Genomic DNA, 18,126 nt, shown 5'->3' with positions numbered 1-18,126 from the left:
GTAAAAGTTGCATTGCTCCACATAAAAACTGCATTTTTGTGCAATGTGATGCAACACAAAGGAAGGCTCCATAGGGAAACATGGGCTACAAAACATAGCAAATCGCAAAACCACTATTGCTTTGTAAGGGGACTGAGAGAGGCCACTGTTATTTTTGTTTGTGGGTGCAGAGGGACTACTATTAATTGGGACTTGGGGTAGATGGGCCACTATACTTTGTGGGGCAATGTGAGACCACAACCTTTTTCGTTTTGCAAAAGTGTTGCAAAAATGCACATATGCAGAATTGACAGAATTGTAACGACTTGTATAATAAAGGTAGAATGAACATAAATGGTTAAAGGGGTTGTCTCACGAAAGCAAGTGGGGTTAGACACTTCTGTATGGCCATATTAATGCACTTTGTAATATACATCGTGCATTAAATATGAGCCATACAGAAGTTATTCACTTACCTGCTCCGTTGCTGGCGTCCCCGTCTCCATGGATCCGTCTAATTTCGCTTTCTTCTGGCGTTTTTAGACGCGCTTGCGCTGTGCGGTCTTCTTCCTGGTGAATGGGGCCGCTCGTGCCGGAGAGCTGGTCATCGTAGCCCCGCCCCATCACGTGTGCCGATTCCAGCCAATCAGGAGGCTGGAATCGGCAATGGACCGCACAGAGCCCACGGTGCACCATGGGAAAGGACCCGCAGTGCATCGTGGGTGAAGATCCCGGTGGCCATCTTGGTGAAGGAAGAAGTAGGAAGAAGGAAGACGTCGCAGAGCGGGGATTCGGGTAAGTAATATGTTTTTTTTTTTAACACATCCATTGGGGTTGTCCTGGCCGAACGGGGGGCCTATGGAAAAAAAACAAAAAAACGTTTCGGCGCAAGACAACCCCTTTAATGTTCATGCTAAGCCTTTGGCCCATTCAAAAGTCTGCTACGGAGTTCAGCCTTTTCCAGTTATGGCGCTGCTTCCACACCAGCTCCAGACTTCTGCGAAGCCCCCATCTTCTTAAGTTCTTTCTTGTACATAGTCCATAAGTCTTGAATGTCATCCACAAATTTGAGATCAACACTTGGATACTAGTAATGAGAGCACTGAAATTCTCAGAAGCAGAGCGGGAAGTGATCTTTCAGTTCAATTAACTCTTTAACCCCTTCCTGCTCCAGGACGTAAGAGTACGTCCTGGCAGTGGGGTACTTCCAGCAACTGGACGTACCCTTACATCATGTGGATAGCGCGAGATCAGAAGAAATCTCGCGCTATCCCGCAGCGGGAGCCAGCTGTCACTGATAGCTGGACCCCTGCTGTTAACCCCTTCCCCACTGCGATCTATGTAGATTACGGCATGGGAAGGGTTCACAGAGGGAGCGCGCTCGCGATGTAATCGCAGAGAGCCTGGCTGCTTGCCATGGTAACAGGATGCCACCTACAGCCGTCCTGTATTACCCTTGCCTATGGTCGCTGTAAGAAGCGATAAGGCATTGCAGGAGAGAAGTCCTGCAATGCCTTATCATAGTGATCATAGGTGCTATGGTGTAAGTCCCCCAAAGGGACACAAATCATGTTAAAAAAAATGATGAAAATAATGTACAAAAAATAAAAATGTAAAAAAAAACTTTTTGTGCTTTTTCTCATATTAGCATGAAAAAAAAATCCCACATATTTGGTATCGTCGTGTCTAACGATGCGTACAATAAGTTGAATATTCTTTTTATCCTGCACGGCAAAAAGCATTAAGAAAAGCGAAAAAACTTAGGCAAAAAACGCAATAAAAGTGAACAAAAAAGCCATATGTACCCCAAAATGGTACAAATTAAACTACAGCTAGTCTCGCAAAAAATAAGCCCTCACAGAGCTTTGTCCATAAAAAAATAAAAAAGTTATAGGACTTTGAATGCAGAGATTCGGGGAAAAAAAAGATTTCCAAAGAAAGGGTTTTTAGTGCAGAAAAATGGAAAAACCTAAAAAAAAAGAATTTTGGTATACAGAAAAAATGTATTGTGTCATTTATGCTGTATACTAAACGCTTTAAGAAAAACTCCAAAAAATCCATGGCAGAATTTATGCGTTTTCTCTCCCTACAATCATAAAAAAAATAAAATAAAAGTTTTACAATATAGTCTATGTGCCCAAAAATGGCATCAATAAAAACTACAGTTCGCCTCGAAAAAAACAAACCCTTATATGGCCGCGTCAACAAAAAATAAAAAAGTTATGGTTTTCGAGATGAAAATCCACCAAAAATCATTGCGTCCTTAAGCCCAAAATAGGCCATGTCCTTAAGGGGTTAAGGGCTCCAGCACACTGGCGGGAGTGATATTGGGATGTGATTGACGCCCCGATTTTGCTCTGGCAATCCTTCTGAAGCCCTGGTGTGATAGACATGATGATTAGTCAGTGTAAAATGTCTATTGATTTGTACTAAACTAGAGGTATTACGCAGCTGTAGTGACTTTAACTCTTAGAGGCTAATGACTGCATAATTTCATTATAGTAATTGCCGGACAATGGCATGGTGAAAAGATATGTGTTTTGTGACTTCAGCCTAATGTGGAACTCTGCTGCATAAGGAAAGAGTTAAATCACAGTGTTATATGTTATTGCTTGTGTTCATCTTGAGTGTTTTCCCAGTCCTTCCCCATCCCCCCACACAGAATCTTCTTCAACAAAAAGATACTTGCTTTCAGTTTCAGTTTCGAGCACATGTTTGTAAGACAAAGACTTGCTTATACATTGGACTTGAGAGAAGGTGGGCAGGAAGGAGGGGGGATTCTATATGATCCGACAAATGAGAATCCTATATGTTACTGATGTAATCTGTTGCACGCCCATTAAAGGGCAGGTGTTATGCTTTACAATAAAAGGGGCTGTCTGGGTGTTTCTGCCCAGAGAGCCATTTTGGATATGAGACTGATAGCTTGTGTCTGATCTGGTCGATGATGTGTGCACACTATACAATTTGGAAGCTACAAAATACCCCGAAACCTGCTGGAGAAAACCATAATCCAGATCACTGGATGTAAGGCATTTCCCAGCAGGGCTCGAAGCGCTGTCATCTCCGATGCTTCTTCTAGCACTCTTCTTCAGCTTCCCTTCTGGCCGAGGATTGAAAAATTGACAGCTGAGCGCTACCTCTGACTGGTCACAGCGCTCAGCCAATTAGAGACATCGCTTTCAGGAGGCGGGGATTTTTCAATCCCCGTCCAGAAGAAAAGCTGAAGAAGAGTTTCGGGAACCTGCTAGAAGACGCGCTGGAGATGACAACACTTTTAAGGTGATGTATTTTTTCCTACAGTTACGGATTATTTTCAAGGTAGGGCTTATATTTCAAGCCCTTCTCCCCCTCCGAAAATCCTCTCCACAGGGAGTCCCCTGCCACTGCTGTCACAACAGTGGCAGAGGATTGTGATCATCTCCCATTGATTTAAATAGGGCCTGCGCTGCTCCAGCCGGTCCATTGGAGACAATGGGCGAGATTGCAAAAAGAATGGACATGCTGCGATTTTGTTTTCACGCTGCATCGCAAGTGTTAAAACATTGCACATGTGAATGGAGCCATTGGTAGCCATTGGATTCTTCATTTTGCGATTTCTCGCAGCCTCGCAACACTGGGAAATCGTGCGATTTCATCGCCAGTGTGAAGGCACCCTAACAATTCCTCACCTTGACCTTTTAGTTTTGAACCCTGTAAAATTTGGGTGAATGCCCCATGTGAATGGGAGAACCCATTTAAGACTCTTTTACACAGACCAATGTTCATCTGATTATTGCCTGTGTAAATATAGCTACAATCAGATGTAATCTGTCGCTGATTGTATCATTTGTGTAGCAAGAAAAATGCCTCATTCTTTGCAGCATATCTCCCTGTGTGAACAGGTACGCACTGCCGACTCACACGGACTCAGCACAGAGACAAGCATTGGCGTTTCTCATCCATAATATGAAAAAGAATAGGTCACGTAATTAGTTATTTTATAGGTCCATATGAAAAACCATTAATGTGCATTACCCATAGACTATAATGTGGTTGTGTGCGGTTAGTGAATTAACACAGACTGTATATGGTCCCAAATATATTAGTTTGCCGGTGGCCACAGACGGACATAATATATAGCATTAAAAATACTCCACAACAAGCCAGAAAGTAAACCCTTAGGCCTCCATCACACAGACGTTTTTTATTGCAATTAGCGCGGCGCTTTCAGCACCATGCTAAGGGCTTATTCCGACATGCGTATATTGACCGGGTTTTCACGCCCGGCCGATATACGCTGTCCCTCTCTGCAGGGGCAGGAGGCGGGCCGGGCCGAGAGCAGTGCACTGAGCTCCTGCCCCCTTTCCACTATTTGCAATGGGAGGGGTGGAGCACTGCTCCCGGCCCGCCTCCTCCCCCTGCAGAGAAAAGACAGCGTAATTTCGGCTGGGCATGAAAACCCGGCCGATATACACACGTCGGAATAAGCCCTAATCGTGATATAACGCTCCTATTGTTTTCAATGGAACCGCTCAAACAGCCGCTCGATCACAGCACTTTTCAGCATCGTGATTTTCAAGCGCTGTGTGTTCTATTTTTGAGGGTTTAGCATTCCTCATCAATGATGAATGCTAAAAACGAAAGTAAAACACGGTAAAGCGCCGTGATTTAAATCTCCACGCTTACCGCAATGCCTGTGTGAGGGAGGCCTTAGGCCACTTTCACACGGCAGAGATAATCATGCAAGCTTTGTGCGTTGCAAGATGAACAATACTTGCACAAATATGAACCCCATTCTTTTGAACGGGGTCATACATATGAGCTAATTTTTTTCAGCATCGCGGCGTGAGAAGAAAAAGCGCAGCATGTCTTATCTTTGGGCACATTGCCTCGTCCATTGTTTTCAGTTGGTCTGGCAAAAGCATCGTACCAGCATTGAAAACAATTGGAAACACTTGCTAATAGAGATGAGCGAGCGTACTCGCTAAGGCAAATTACTCGAGCGAATACTGCCTTTTGCGAGTACCTGCCCGCTCGTCTCAAAAGATTCGGGTGCTGGCGGGGTCGAGCAGGGGGAAGCAGGAAAAGAGAAAGAAAGATCTTACCCCCGTTCCTCCCCGCTCCCTGGTTCTGGGCCCCATTTCCAGTTATTCAAGATGGCTGTTGCAATCTTCTGGCTACCTAAACCATACAGTGGACTAGTAGTGCTAGACTATCAATGTACTACACATGATCACTGCTAGCCAATCAGAGAACATTGCACAGAGTCTGTTAGGTAGTTAGAAGATTGTGGCCTGAAAACGAGGCTTGGAACCAGATGATTGGAGGGACAACAGCACAGAAAACCAAAAGTAGGTGATATAAACACCCTTGGGACAAGAGGGTCTCTTTAAAATAGATGAACCATTTATGAACTTGATATTTAGAGGCACCTTCTTGTTCCTATTTTTGCTGTTCCAAGCAGAAGTCATGGTGGACTCCATTAGAGAGGAAAAGACAGTATTACCTGTGGCAAAACATTTTTGTGGTCACAGACATAGCATAGAGCAGATGACAGTTATCATACTGAAGGGCAACTACAAATCACAGCGTCACAGAAGAATTTTGGAGTATAAGTTTATGGCCATGTTGATATCCTCAATAATGGAATGAACCTCAGCCCGGGATTCTTGCATAAGTGGAGAATATGAAAGGTCTGAAGGAAGTCAAGACGGGGGTCCTCTTCCCAATCATTGTTTGTTTGTTTTTTTTTCATAAAAATTCAGAAATTGATTGTAAGAATGTTGCCATCAAATAGGTGGTGCTGCAGAGGCAGTGTTTCCATTGCCTTCTATTTGCAGTTTGTAAAGTAGAGATAACAGACATCATAAAACTGTCACATTCTTCAGCTCAGTGGACTGATTAAGTATTTATCTCTTTGCTCAGATTGTCTGGTGTTATTTTAAGTCTCACATTTCTGTGTGTAAACATTTATTTACATCAAGAAGGGTGTCCTCCCCCCCCCCCCACTGCATTTGTATGTTATATTTGTGTCCCATATAAACCAGTTTATTAGACTGATGAAGGGTCAATAAGAAGAACCTGAAAGCTCGCTGTAACATCATGTAATTTTTGTTAGTCATGAAAAGGTATCATATCTACAAGATTACCTGGTTTCTCTTACTGAGAAAAATCAAACTTTACTAGCTAACACGGTACCAAAACTTTATTTTAAACTGGCTGTCCCACTTCTAGTTGTTTTGCTGCAGGACACAGACAACCACATACATTGCACAGTGGGCTCGTTTGGTTCTGCAGGTTGAATCCTCTTCACTTCAATTCAGGACCCAAATGGTGCCAACCAGACCCCATTAACCATAATGGAGTCTGTCCGGATTTCAGCATGGTGCCCAGGATTTTCACAGAGAAATAATGCAACATACTTTTCTATTTCATCCAGGATTTTATTCCAGATCTGCTATGTAAATGTAATTATAGCTTTAGATCCCTTGCCATCTTCAACTGAAAGGGATCTAGTAGGTAAGTACTGCTTCTTTTATTTGATGGCATTCTCCACAGTTAACACCTTTTTTTGTTGATTCCAGACAACTCCTTTAACTCATGTGATAATGGGGTGTTTGAAAATAAAAAGGGAGGTTTCGAGAGCAGACACCCTCTTAAACACATAAGAAAGAACAATACATACAAGTTGAGTTATTTTGCAGATACGTTGCTTTACAATCACCTTATCTTCTATATATTTGTCAGTCTGTTGGTCTGTTTGAGCATCACACACAAACGATACAACCGATTGACATGAAATTTTGCACACAGTATAATCTCAACCCGGAGAAGCTTAGTCTAAAACAATTCTAAAAAATTTGTTGTCTTGGCAACCTTATTTGCAATTTTTTGTCTTTGCTTAAATTTTAATGCAGCAACCCCCAAATTTGCTTTCACCAATGGATTCTACGTACTCAATTTAGTATTCCTGGTTATTTCCAACAAGTAATTCCCACTAGAAGAGTCAGACTGAGCGCTGACAATTTGTGTTTCAGGAAATGATATGTCCCCAGACAGGAGTACATGGAGCAAATTTACGAACACCTGCCCTCATTTATCAAAACTGTCTAACAGTAAATCAACAAATAGTAAAAAATACTTTTTGTTGCCCATAGCAACCAATTACAGCATAGCTTTCATTTTACCTCAGCACTAAGAGGATTAAATACTTTTGCCCAGAGCAGCTTTCATTTTATCTCAGCACTAAGAGCATTGAAAACTGTTGACCATAGCAACCAATCACAGAGCAGCTTTCATTTTCCCACAGCACTGAGGATTGAAAACTGTTGCCCATAGCAACCAATCACAGCACAGCTTTAATTTTACCTCAGCAGTATAATATATACCCAATACATTAACATAGCATTAATCAGCAAAGGTGTGCTTTGACATATGCGTGTGTTTTAATATCATCTTTTCTTAAAATGTCACCTTTTGTATTGCACACGTTCTGTATCGGGTACCCGGGCTAGTATATTATATTATCTTCTCTATTAAATATCTCTGCTAAATATAATTTAAAATCTGAATTTTGTGCTTTATATTCTGAGCTTTGTGTCAGAGCCGAGCTGTGAGAAGGAGTCACTGCAACTAGCAGAATTTTGAAAGAAGCGATAGGTATGAATAAAAAAAATACATGATATATAACTTAAAGCCAGAACAAAATAACAGAAAGCAAAGTATCTGAAAATGAACTCAATGTTCTAGGGTGAAGCTACACGTTTGCCATTGACTACAGACAGTAAATGTAAGGTCTACCATTCTTGTAACATATCTGTTTCTTTATTGTTGTTTTCATCTACTTTTCAATTTGTTTTTATTTTATGCCATGTGGGGAAAAAAAAATCTATCCAAACTTGGAAACCATTTACAAGCAGGGTAGCTGGTGAGGTCAGATCATATTATGTAATTCAACATGCAACTCAGAACATTAAAGTGACTCACCATATGGAAAATTACATTTCAGAAATGGTTGAATTTAGCCTTACTTAATTTATATGAAAATTGCAACATTGATTATATATATGGTTTTACTTGTAGTCATGCTGACGAAGGAAACCACAACGTCTGACTACTGCTTCCTACCATGAGAGACAGGAAAATCTTAAAGGAGTTATTCCACAAAAATAATTACCTATCCACAGGATAGTAGATAAATGATTGGTTGCTTGGGCTTCTGACCATTAGGACCCCCTGCAATCATGCAAATGGCACACCCTAAGTCTTCTGGGTGAATGGAGTGGTGGTGCACATGCATGATATCAGATCCATCCACTTGCGTGGGCTTGTAATCGGCTATTTCAGTGAGTGGAGTGGTGATCACATGCGCATATTCTCTGCTCTATTCACCAGGCGAACTTGGGGTGCACAGTTCTCATGACCATAGGGGCATCCCGGCAGTCAGACCCCCAGCGATTAATCCAGGCCACCAAAATGTCCCAAATTCAGCAGTACAGTTCCTAAGGACGTGTTTCAATTTCACCCCATTGCTGCTCCCCAACTCCCAAAGCTCTGTACATTAACTGCAGGGAAAGGCCTCTTCTTCACTTGTTCTAAGTTGCACTGAACACTGTGCTCTGTATAGCCTAGCCCAACTCCTCCCCCTCTCTGGCTCTTAGAGTACTCTGTATCTGGAACCAGGGAAAAGTTTCAGGCAAGACTGTAAAGAGCGCAGTACGTAGCAGTAGGATGAGGAGATTGTGCAGAGACAAATCATGGCTGGAAGAAGTCTACATGGGGGTCTGGGCCCAGAGAACAAAGATGAAAATGGATGATGCCAATCTCAGATAATGTCACCTGTTATAACTGGAGGTAACTGCATCGTAATCACCATATCTGAGTAGAACTGGTATCTGACATTTTTATTGTGAGGTGACACAAAGGGTATGTTCAAACTTAAAAAAGAATTGTTGTAGCTTGCTACGCATGCCACAGGACTTATTCCTCCTATTCAAGAGTTGGAAAAAATGCATAGGAGCCTTTTGATGTCTATGGGAACAAAATAATAAAGCTCTATCACACATGCATAATGCAGCCCTGTGCCTGCGCCCTCCAGGCTCTCTTACTAAAACCCTATTCCGCCAGCAGCATTTATATCCCGAAACCAGGAGTAGGTCCAAAATATGGAGGAGATACAAATATATCCATCATACTATTTCTCTCTAGCTCCCACTTAAGCTTTTGTAGTTGCATCTCAGGTCCCATTCACTTCAGTAGAGCTGAGTTGCAATACCACACACAACTATGGACAAGGATGGCACTGTTTTTGGAAGAAAGCAGCATGTTTTTCAAACCCTGGAAGCCCCTTTAAGGCTCATTACCCTCAGTAAATGGACATAATTACCTCTCATTGCAGGTTTAGCACTGTTTCATAATCATTCTAAGCTTGCTGTAATATAAATCAGCACTCCTTACACAATATTCCAGATATTGCTGGGAATTCATGATCAGATATTTCCTATTAAGGCACTGTTTCTGGCTCGCAAGACGATAGCTTTAAGATGGATGGATAGACGTCCCCCGACGTTCTCAAAGTGACAGAACATTTTTAATTCCACATTGCCATATCAAAAGACTAGCTGATATACACGGATATATCGCCTGAGTTAATTTGATACAGCTGTTTACGTGTTGTTCGCACAGAAAAATGTTGTGAAATTGTGGTTACTTTAGAGGAATCGAGGAATAAAATATGTATACACATAGAGGAGCACTAGATTCTCCCTCTGCAGAATGTGCCACACCTCCCATTCTCCTCACTTAGGACCTAAAGAATTCTTGTGTCAAATTTCACGCTTGTACAACACCAGGAAGTTATATTACATTCGGGTGCACTTACTTTTTCAATTAGCATTGAATAATCGAGTTGTGACCACTTTAATTTTCCTATTTAGGATGTAAAGAATGCTTGTACCAAATTTCACACTTGTATAACACCAGGAAGTTACATAGGGATGCACTTACTTTTGCAATTACCATTGAATAATCAAGTTGTGACCCACTTTTCTTATTTAGGACCTAAAGAATGCTCTTTCCAAATTTCATGCTTGTATGATACCGCAAAGTACATTATATAGGGGTGCCAATACTTTTGTACTTAGAATTAAATAATCTAGTTGTGACCAACTTACTTTTCCTATTTAGGACCTAAAGAATGGTTGTGCCAAACTTCATGTTTGTACGACACCGGGAAGTTAGAGAATTAGTGGCCAGTCAGTCAGTCAGTGAAGGCTTTCACCTATATATAATAATAGTTATTTATATAGCGCCAACACATTCTGCAGCGCTTACAAGACAAGGGAAATAAAACAAGACCACGGTTACATGAAGTAATCAATTGATGGAAACATTAGGAGTGAGGGTCCTGCTCCAACGAGCTTACATTATAAAAGTACTGGGTTGATACAGACGGTAAAGGGGCTGGAGATGTGCATGGTATGGCGAGGTAGAGAGGGAGAGATGCTAAACACATAGACAATAGTCAGGTGCTGATTGATTACGGCTAGCAGCAACTGCAGTCGGTAGGACAAGGAGCATGTTATCGGACAACATACAAAGGGGTTTGGTTTAGGATATATTGTATGCATCCCTGAAGAGGTGCGTTTTTAGAGCACGCCTAAAGTTTAGGGTGTCAGTGATTGCCCGGATAGTTTGGGGTAGTGCATTCCAGAGGACAGGTGCTGCTCTGGAGATGTCTTGGAGGCGAGAATGAGAGCGGAGGGCGCAGTGAATTGAGATGAGAGAAGCAATGGAGGGTGGTGCTGTGCTGTAAAGAGCTTTGTGGATGAGGGTAGCGAGTTTAAATTGTATTCTGTATTTGAGGGGCAGCCAGTGCACTGACCAGCAGATGAGCCTGGCTGCCGCATTCAGGACGGATTGGAGGGGGTAGAGCCTGGAGCAGGGGAGACCTATCAGCAGCGAGTTGCAATAATCGAGCTGAGAGTGGATGAGGGCAACAGTGAGCGGTTTTAGCGTGTCCACAGTGAGAAAAGGGCAGATTCTTGCGATCGATAAGTCAACAAAAATAAAAAAATGGCCAGAGAAATTTAACAGTGTGTGGGGGAGGCGGTGTGGCTCATTAGACACAAATCCCACGCGGGACCTCCTCCAAGGCTTGTGGAATAGGGCTGTACCTAGATCTGACCAGTAAAATGGATGCCAGCTGTTAAATTCTACTGTTATGGAAGCCTAATGTACTAGTGCATTGTACTTATATATCAGAAATAGACAATGTACCTGTGTAATTCTCCCTTAACTTGAAGAATGCATGTTGGATCCAAAGTTATCTACTTATATACTATATGGTATATTTATTGTTCAATAAAATGTTTTGTTTTTTAAAAAAAAAAATATGGCGTGAGTTTTGCATTTTTATGTAGTTAGCAAATATATGCCAAAGGAAACACACCTACCGAAAGAGAGCATGCAACTGCACGCAGAAGTCTTCATTCAGATTCAAACCCAGGACCACGGTGATACATGACAGCAGCATTAACCACTGAGCCATTGTGATACCCATTTAAACATATATTATTTTTAATTGAGTGGTATTGAAGGTAAGAAAAACTATGCCAATTGGGCCCATAGCAACCAATCAAATTTCAACTTTTTTTTCCTTTAGAACAGTTAAGAAAATGGACAAATTAACCCGAATAGAATTGCTGTTTTACTGCTATATTTTTACATTTGCTTTTAAATAGGAGTTTCCTATGCAGTCTTAGCTTCAAAGGGTTGTCCAGTTGTAAACAATTGATGGTCTGGGATCAGGATAGATGACTTTGGCTACAGCTCTTTCACATTCAGACCTGACCATGTATCTCCACCCCTGAAGTCAGAGCATCCATCGTACACACCATCAGCCCAGGACACACTTCCAAAGTCCATATGTGAAAAGGATGTAGCAAGTGTCAGCGTGGTTAGCCCCTGACCTGGCTTTGTATCACAGGCCACGTTTTCACGCATTTCAGTACAAACTCAGCCTGCAATACCAAGCTGGCCCACTGCCGTCGGAACAAAGCTGTCCGTTTCCTGCAGAAATCAGTTAAGTGTATGAACGCTCTGGCCCAGAGAATAGCTGACCCTAAGGATAGGCCATCCCTAGTTTACAACTCAGCAATCTCTTTAAAGGAAACAGGTCACTAAACTTATGTTGCTTTAAGCACAGGTGGCATGAAATTCCAACAGGCACCCTCTTTCCAGAGATCTAGGTTTTACGCTATGAGACACTGTAGAAAAGTGTTAGGGCTCCTTCACACTGGCAAGTGCAATATTGGGCTGTGAGTCACGCCCCAACAAGCCAGAAAAGACAAGCCTCATGAAACTTTTCCACGTTCATAACTCCCTTTGAAAAGGGTAGTACAAGCTCTTCTTTGAGTGAAGACCTATTCTCTAGCTGGGTCATCAGTAGTTGATTGACTACATTCCACCGGTGGTGATCCCCATCCATCAGCTAATTGTTTGGCCCACTGTCCAGGCTAACGGGACGGACGTTGTCAGCAGCACAAAGAGGAAAAAAATGGGAGCACCAGCTTCAGTCCCATTGACCTTAATGGGAACACTGCACTGCTATTCTACTTCCTGCCCATGACAGGATGTCAATAACAGGAGCAGGAAGTGCAATAGAAGTGCAGCACTCACACTGATTTCAATGGGAATGAAGCTGGCGCTCCCACTTTCTCCCCTGATGACAATTTGTGGGCCGCTGCATCCCCTGCCCATCAACTACTACTAGTCTATTCAAAAGGATAGGTCATCAATTGACAAGAGCCCAGATTACCCCTTTAGGGCTCCTGCACACTTGCGGTTTTCTTGCGTTTTTTTCACGCAATTGTCAATGGGACTTTCTAATGTTAAAAACACATCGCACAAAAATTACAAAGCACCAACTTGCGTTGCGTTTTTAACATTAGAAAGTCCCATTAACAATTGCGTGAACAAAAGAACGCAAGAAAAACGCTTGTGGGCAGGAGCCCTTAGGGCTCCCACATACTTGCGTTTTTGTTAACGCGATGGTCAATGGGACTTTCTAATGTTAAAAACACAACGCACGCAACTGCGTTTTTGGTGCATTGCGTTGAGTTGCTTTTTTAACATTAGAAAGTCTCATTGACAATCGTGTTAACAAAAACCGCAAATGCAAGTGTGTGGGAGCCCTAACCCCTTCATGACATGGCCTATTTTGGGCTTAAGGACGCAACAATTTTTGGTGGATTTTCTTCTCCGTTTATCAAAAGTCAAAACGTTTTTTATTTTTCCGTCGACGCGGCCGTATGAGGGCTTGTTTTTTGCGTGGCGAGCTGTAGTTTTTATCGGTGCCACTTTTGGGTACATAGATTATATTGCAAAACTTTTTTTTTTTTTCTATGATAGCAGGGAGAGAAAACGCATCAATTCTGGCATAGATTTTTTTTTTTTTACAGCGTTAATCATGCAGCATAAATGAGACATTCCATTTTTTCTGCGGGCCGGTACGGTTACAACGATACCAAAATTCTTACATTTTTTTTTAGGTTTTCCCACTTTTCTGCAATAAAAACCCTTTTTTTTGGAAATCTTTTTTCTATTCTAAATTGCTGCATTCAAAGTCCCGTAACTTTTTAATTTTTTTTATCTACGGCGCCCCCAATGAGGGCTTATTTTTTGCGAGACGAGCTGTAGTTTTTACTGGTACCATTTTGGGGTACATACGGCTTTTTTGATCACTTTTATTGCATTTTTAGTGAGGGAAAATGCTAAAAATTAGCATTTTGCCTCTGTTTTTTAGCGTTTTTTCCGTGCACAGTCAAAAGCATGTGCAACTTATTGTACGCGTTGTTACGGACGCGACAACACCAAATATGTGGGGTTTTATTTTTTTTAACTTTTTTTATGCTAATCTGAGAAAAAACAAAAAATGTTTTTTTTATTCATATTTTTAATTTTTTTTTTTTTTTTTTTTACACTGTTTGTGTCCCTCTGAGGGACTTTAACCCCTGCCCTGATGATCGCTGTCATAAGGCATGGCAAAGCTACTGCTCTGTCATGCCTTATCGCTTATACAGCGATCATAGGCATAGGCAATACAGGACGCCAGTGTTGCCATGGTGACAAGCCGGGCTCTCGCGATGACATCGCGAGTTCCGGCCGGAGACACAGAGGGAGTCCGCTCCCTCTGTGAACTCTTTCCCTGCCGCGATCTACTTAGATCGCGGCAGGGAAGGGGTTAACTGCGGGGGGCGCCGGCTGTGACTAACAGCCAGCTCCCGCTGCGGGATCTCCAGGACGTAAGATTACGCCCTGTTGCGGGAACGGGTTACGCAGTTTTTTTGAAATGCTGCAGCATCTCGGACTAAGACTCCATTGCCGCTGAAGTATTCTGCTCACTATTTATGCGTCAAAACTAGGAGTGTGCCAAAAATACATGAAATGATAACTTTATTATTCCTTCTCTCTTTAGGTTTCTCTTCTGGTTTTGGCTTACAAACACTGTTGCAAAACACTGACATCTAAACGAGGCCTAAACCATAGTTGTCTGTAATGTGGGCACCCATCAGGGTTTCATGCTGCTCAGGGTTTGGGTAGCACAAATGTCCTGACAGGTTCCCTTTAACATCTGCTAAAAGTTTCCGTGTACACAGGAAGTTTATTGCACAATACTAATGCTCTATGTTGAGTGCTACAATACGGCAGGTATGTACTAATCAAGCACTTCTTTCTTTACTAATAAAAGGTTAGTTCAAATGGAAAGCACCTGAAACTTGTTGGCTTTTGGGAGGAAAAAGCAGCATCCATTCTGGATATTACCTACATTGGAATACCAACCCATGTCTCCTCCCATACATTCGGTAGAGACATATTACACTAATACTTACATCCTGTGCAAAGAGCAGCAGGCACCTGCCTGACAACCTGAACAGAATCTTAGTACATTGCAGTCGGTCATTCCTGAATCATACAAGATTTTTTTTTTAAATATGCTACTCAACTTAAATAGCAGATGCAAGTTTGTTGGGCAGAAGACAAACCATTATTCCCCCTCTACCTTGTAGACTGAAATGGTTGCAGCCTGTATCTGCCATAATTTGTGCAGTGACAGTGTCTTTGCAATATTATCCTGTTAAGCAGTTCAGGGTATGAGACAATGGATACTGCAGGAATACACTTTGTGGCACTACATATTGGCAGGCTAATATAAAAAGGTGGCAAGGGGTCCATGCAAAAGAAAATGTTCAGTGAAAACTAGGGCATATAGTCATTACTTAACTCATGGAACAGGGGACAATGAGGTACATCCTTCAGTTTTATGGTCCGATGTCACATTTTGTGTGTCCATAAATTGCAGATGGATGATACCTGCAACCCCCTATAAAGGAGCAAAAACATCTGATCTGACTCCCTTGGAGTGTGCAACAATCAAGTACATATCGTCATTGTGCAGCTCTGGGTTAAGGCCCCCTATCCACACCCCCCTCTAGCAATATTCCGCTGCGGGGGACGAGCTGTCAGGCTAGCTGCAGAGAATCGCAGCATGCCGCGATTTGAATCCCCCGAGCAGAGAATCGCTATGATTCTCCACTCAGAGACGTTGTGGCTGTGCTCTCCAGAGCGGTGCTGTCCATGGGCGAATTTTAACTGCGTTCCCCGCGCTGATGGTCAATATAATTTTTATTAACCCACAAAAATTCTGTAATAGAAACATGAAAATAAAGTGATTAACTAGCACAGCGTAAATATTTAACCCGTTAGTGACAGGGCTTTTTGTTTTTTCCTCCCCCTTTTAAAAAAAAAATCATAACTTCTTTATTTATTCCTCAACGTCGCTGTCTGCGAGCTTGTTTTTTGTGGGATAAGTTGTAATGTATAATGTAGTGAAAAACTTTTTAAAAATTCTAAAATTTTAGAAATAAAAACACCTCCCCCCCCCCACATTCTGCCACCTTTTGTTGTGTCTTGTTTCTACAGTGCACAAGCTGCAACAGAAATGACCAATTTATTCTGTGGGTCAATACGATTACTATCATTTTTGAATACATACGACCTTGACATCGTTTATTACATTTTTTTCTTAGAGACAGGGTGACCAAAAAAAAAAAAAAAGCACATTTCTGGCATTATTTATTTTTTTTCGGACGATGTTCACTGTGCGGAGTAAATAATGAATTAAACTTTATTCTTATTTTTAGATTTTCTTTTATTCCTCCAAGGGGACCACAACTAGTGAGGCTTCAAATCGCTCCTGCACTATGATGTAATGCCACAGTGCAAATAGGTGGGGGACCACCTATTTGTCAGTGCAAGCGTTGGGAGCTGGAACCAAGAGGAGCTCATACTGGTAAAGGTAGGGAAGTATAGACAGGAATGCAGATTACTTTGCTCCTTCACATCATAACATTTGTACATTACTTGCTACATTGTAAGTGTGCAGATAGTGGTTGAGGACTTCAGGAAACCAGTGTAATAGTGCATAGGCCACTAGCGTCATGCTATAAACTCTGCAAAAATCACCCCAATTGTTTAGAACAGATTGCTGTTGCAGGAATTTGTGAACATAATGTAACGAGAGATCAATAAGGCAATATAGCGATTTTTAATGATACATTCCCATTTTTGGCCTCTGTTGTACATTTACATCACTTGCAGGAAGTCATTCCCACAAAGTGATGTACATTTATAGAACAATGGTAAAGTAGAGCAGTGTACAATACAGTTCTAGTTAAGGGCTTTTTACACAGCCAGAGATCGGGAGAGAACATCTATTTGCCCAACCAGGCCGCATCAAAGGGCCAATGATCATAGAGCCAATGACCAAAATGAGAAATGGAGAATAAAAGATGTGGGAAGCTGCACATCTTGTTGTCCATTGGTGTGTCGGAACTGATAAGTCTAACATCAGTTTACAGTACCAAGTGTGGATGGGCCTTCCAAACCCCAACCACAGCGACTAAAATTTAGTGTGGAAACATGAGTATGCTGCAGGTTTTCATTGGACAGAGCAAGTGGTTTTCCATAATAAATGCCACCCTTCTAGCACTTGCGACTGCACACAAGCAATTAACACTTGACTCTGTGCTCCTTCTAATAAAATCATGGGCACAGGTATGATTACATGTCCTACCTAGCACCATCAGCAGTTTAGCCCATGCAAAACTGCTGAGACCTTTTTTTTAAGCCAAGTACAGCAAGGACATAGGGCTCATAGGTTTTGAGTACCAGCAAGTATGTACCTTGTGCACTAAACTCGGACCTGTAAAGCCCGTTTTTGTTTGCAGGCAGTGAAGAACAAATTCAGCAGGTGATGAAAAGTTTATACATATATCTGCCATTAAAATGCACAGCCAAAGTTCATTACTGTGCATGTGAGATACAGGGAGAAAAAAAAAATAAAAATAAAACTTCCTTCAGAGAGGTCTTACGAAATTTTTTACTCAATGTCTTAAAGCTGGGGCTAGCTAAAAGGACAATACATGGCTATTAAAAAAAAAAAAAAAAAGACGCTGCCTTGACCTTGAAAGACTAGATGCACAACTTTCTGTTATCCGCTTTCACACGGTCAAGAAAATTCAAAGAGGTGTGTGTTGCGATATGCAGGAATCTTGCACGATTATGAACCATGTTCTTTTAAGTGGGGTCATACACAAGCAATTTGTTTTCTCTCATTACGGTACTGGGGTGGGTGGAATAATTTAAATAAAAAAAACAAACAAACAAAAAAACCAAAACAAACAATCGCTGGATGTTTATGGGGCCAGCAAGGCATTGCACATTGTGCTATGCAAGGTTTCCCATTAAAAACAATTGGAAACACTCTGCAATCTTCTGCCACAGTTAAAGCTAAAGCAGAGGATCGCTACTTCCCCGAAATGATGCAAGGCGTTAACACAAAAACGCCTCGCATCCACACGGACATCGCACATTGGTCCAAAAGCTCTCTCTCCCTCTCTTCCCCCTGCTGACTGTCGAAACTCACCGCTCCCCTGCGCCGGCACCCGAATCTTGTCTCTCGAGCGGGCAGGTACTCGCTAAGGGCAATGCTCGCTCGAGCAATTGCCCTTAGCGAGTATGCTCGCTCATCTCTAATTGTGGCCCTTTGGAAGTGACTGGAAAGCCTACATTAAAAAAGGAGGAAAATATGGTCACTAATACAGG

The sequence above is a fragment of the Eleutherodactylus coqui genome, chromosome 1, assembly GCF_035609145.1.
Source record: "Eleutherodactylus coqui strain aEleCoq1 chromosome 1, aEleCoq1.hap1, whole genome shotgun sequence".
Classification (NCBI taxonomy): domain Eukaryota; kingdom Metazoa; phylum Chordata; class Amphibia; order Anura; family Eleutherodactylidae; genus Eleutherodactylus; species Eleutherodactylus coqui.
The sequence above is the reverse complement of the archived record's forward strand: the minus strand, read 5'-3'. Positions refer to the sequence as shown.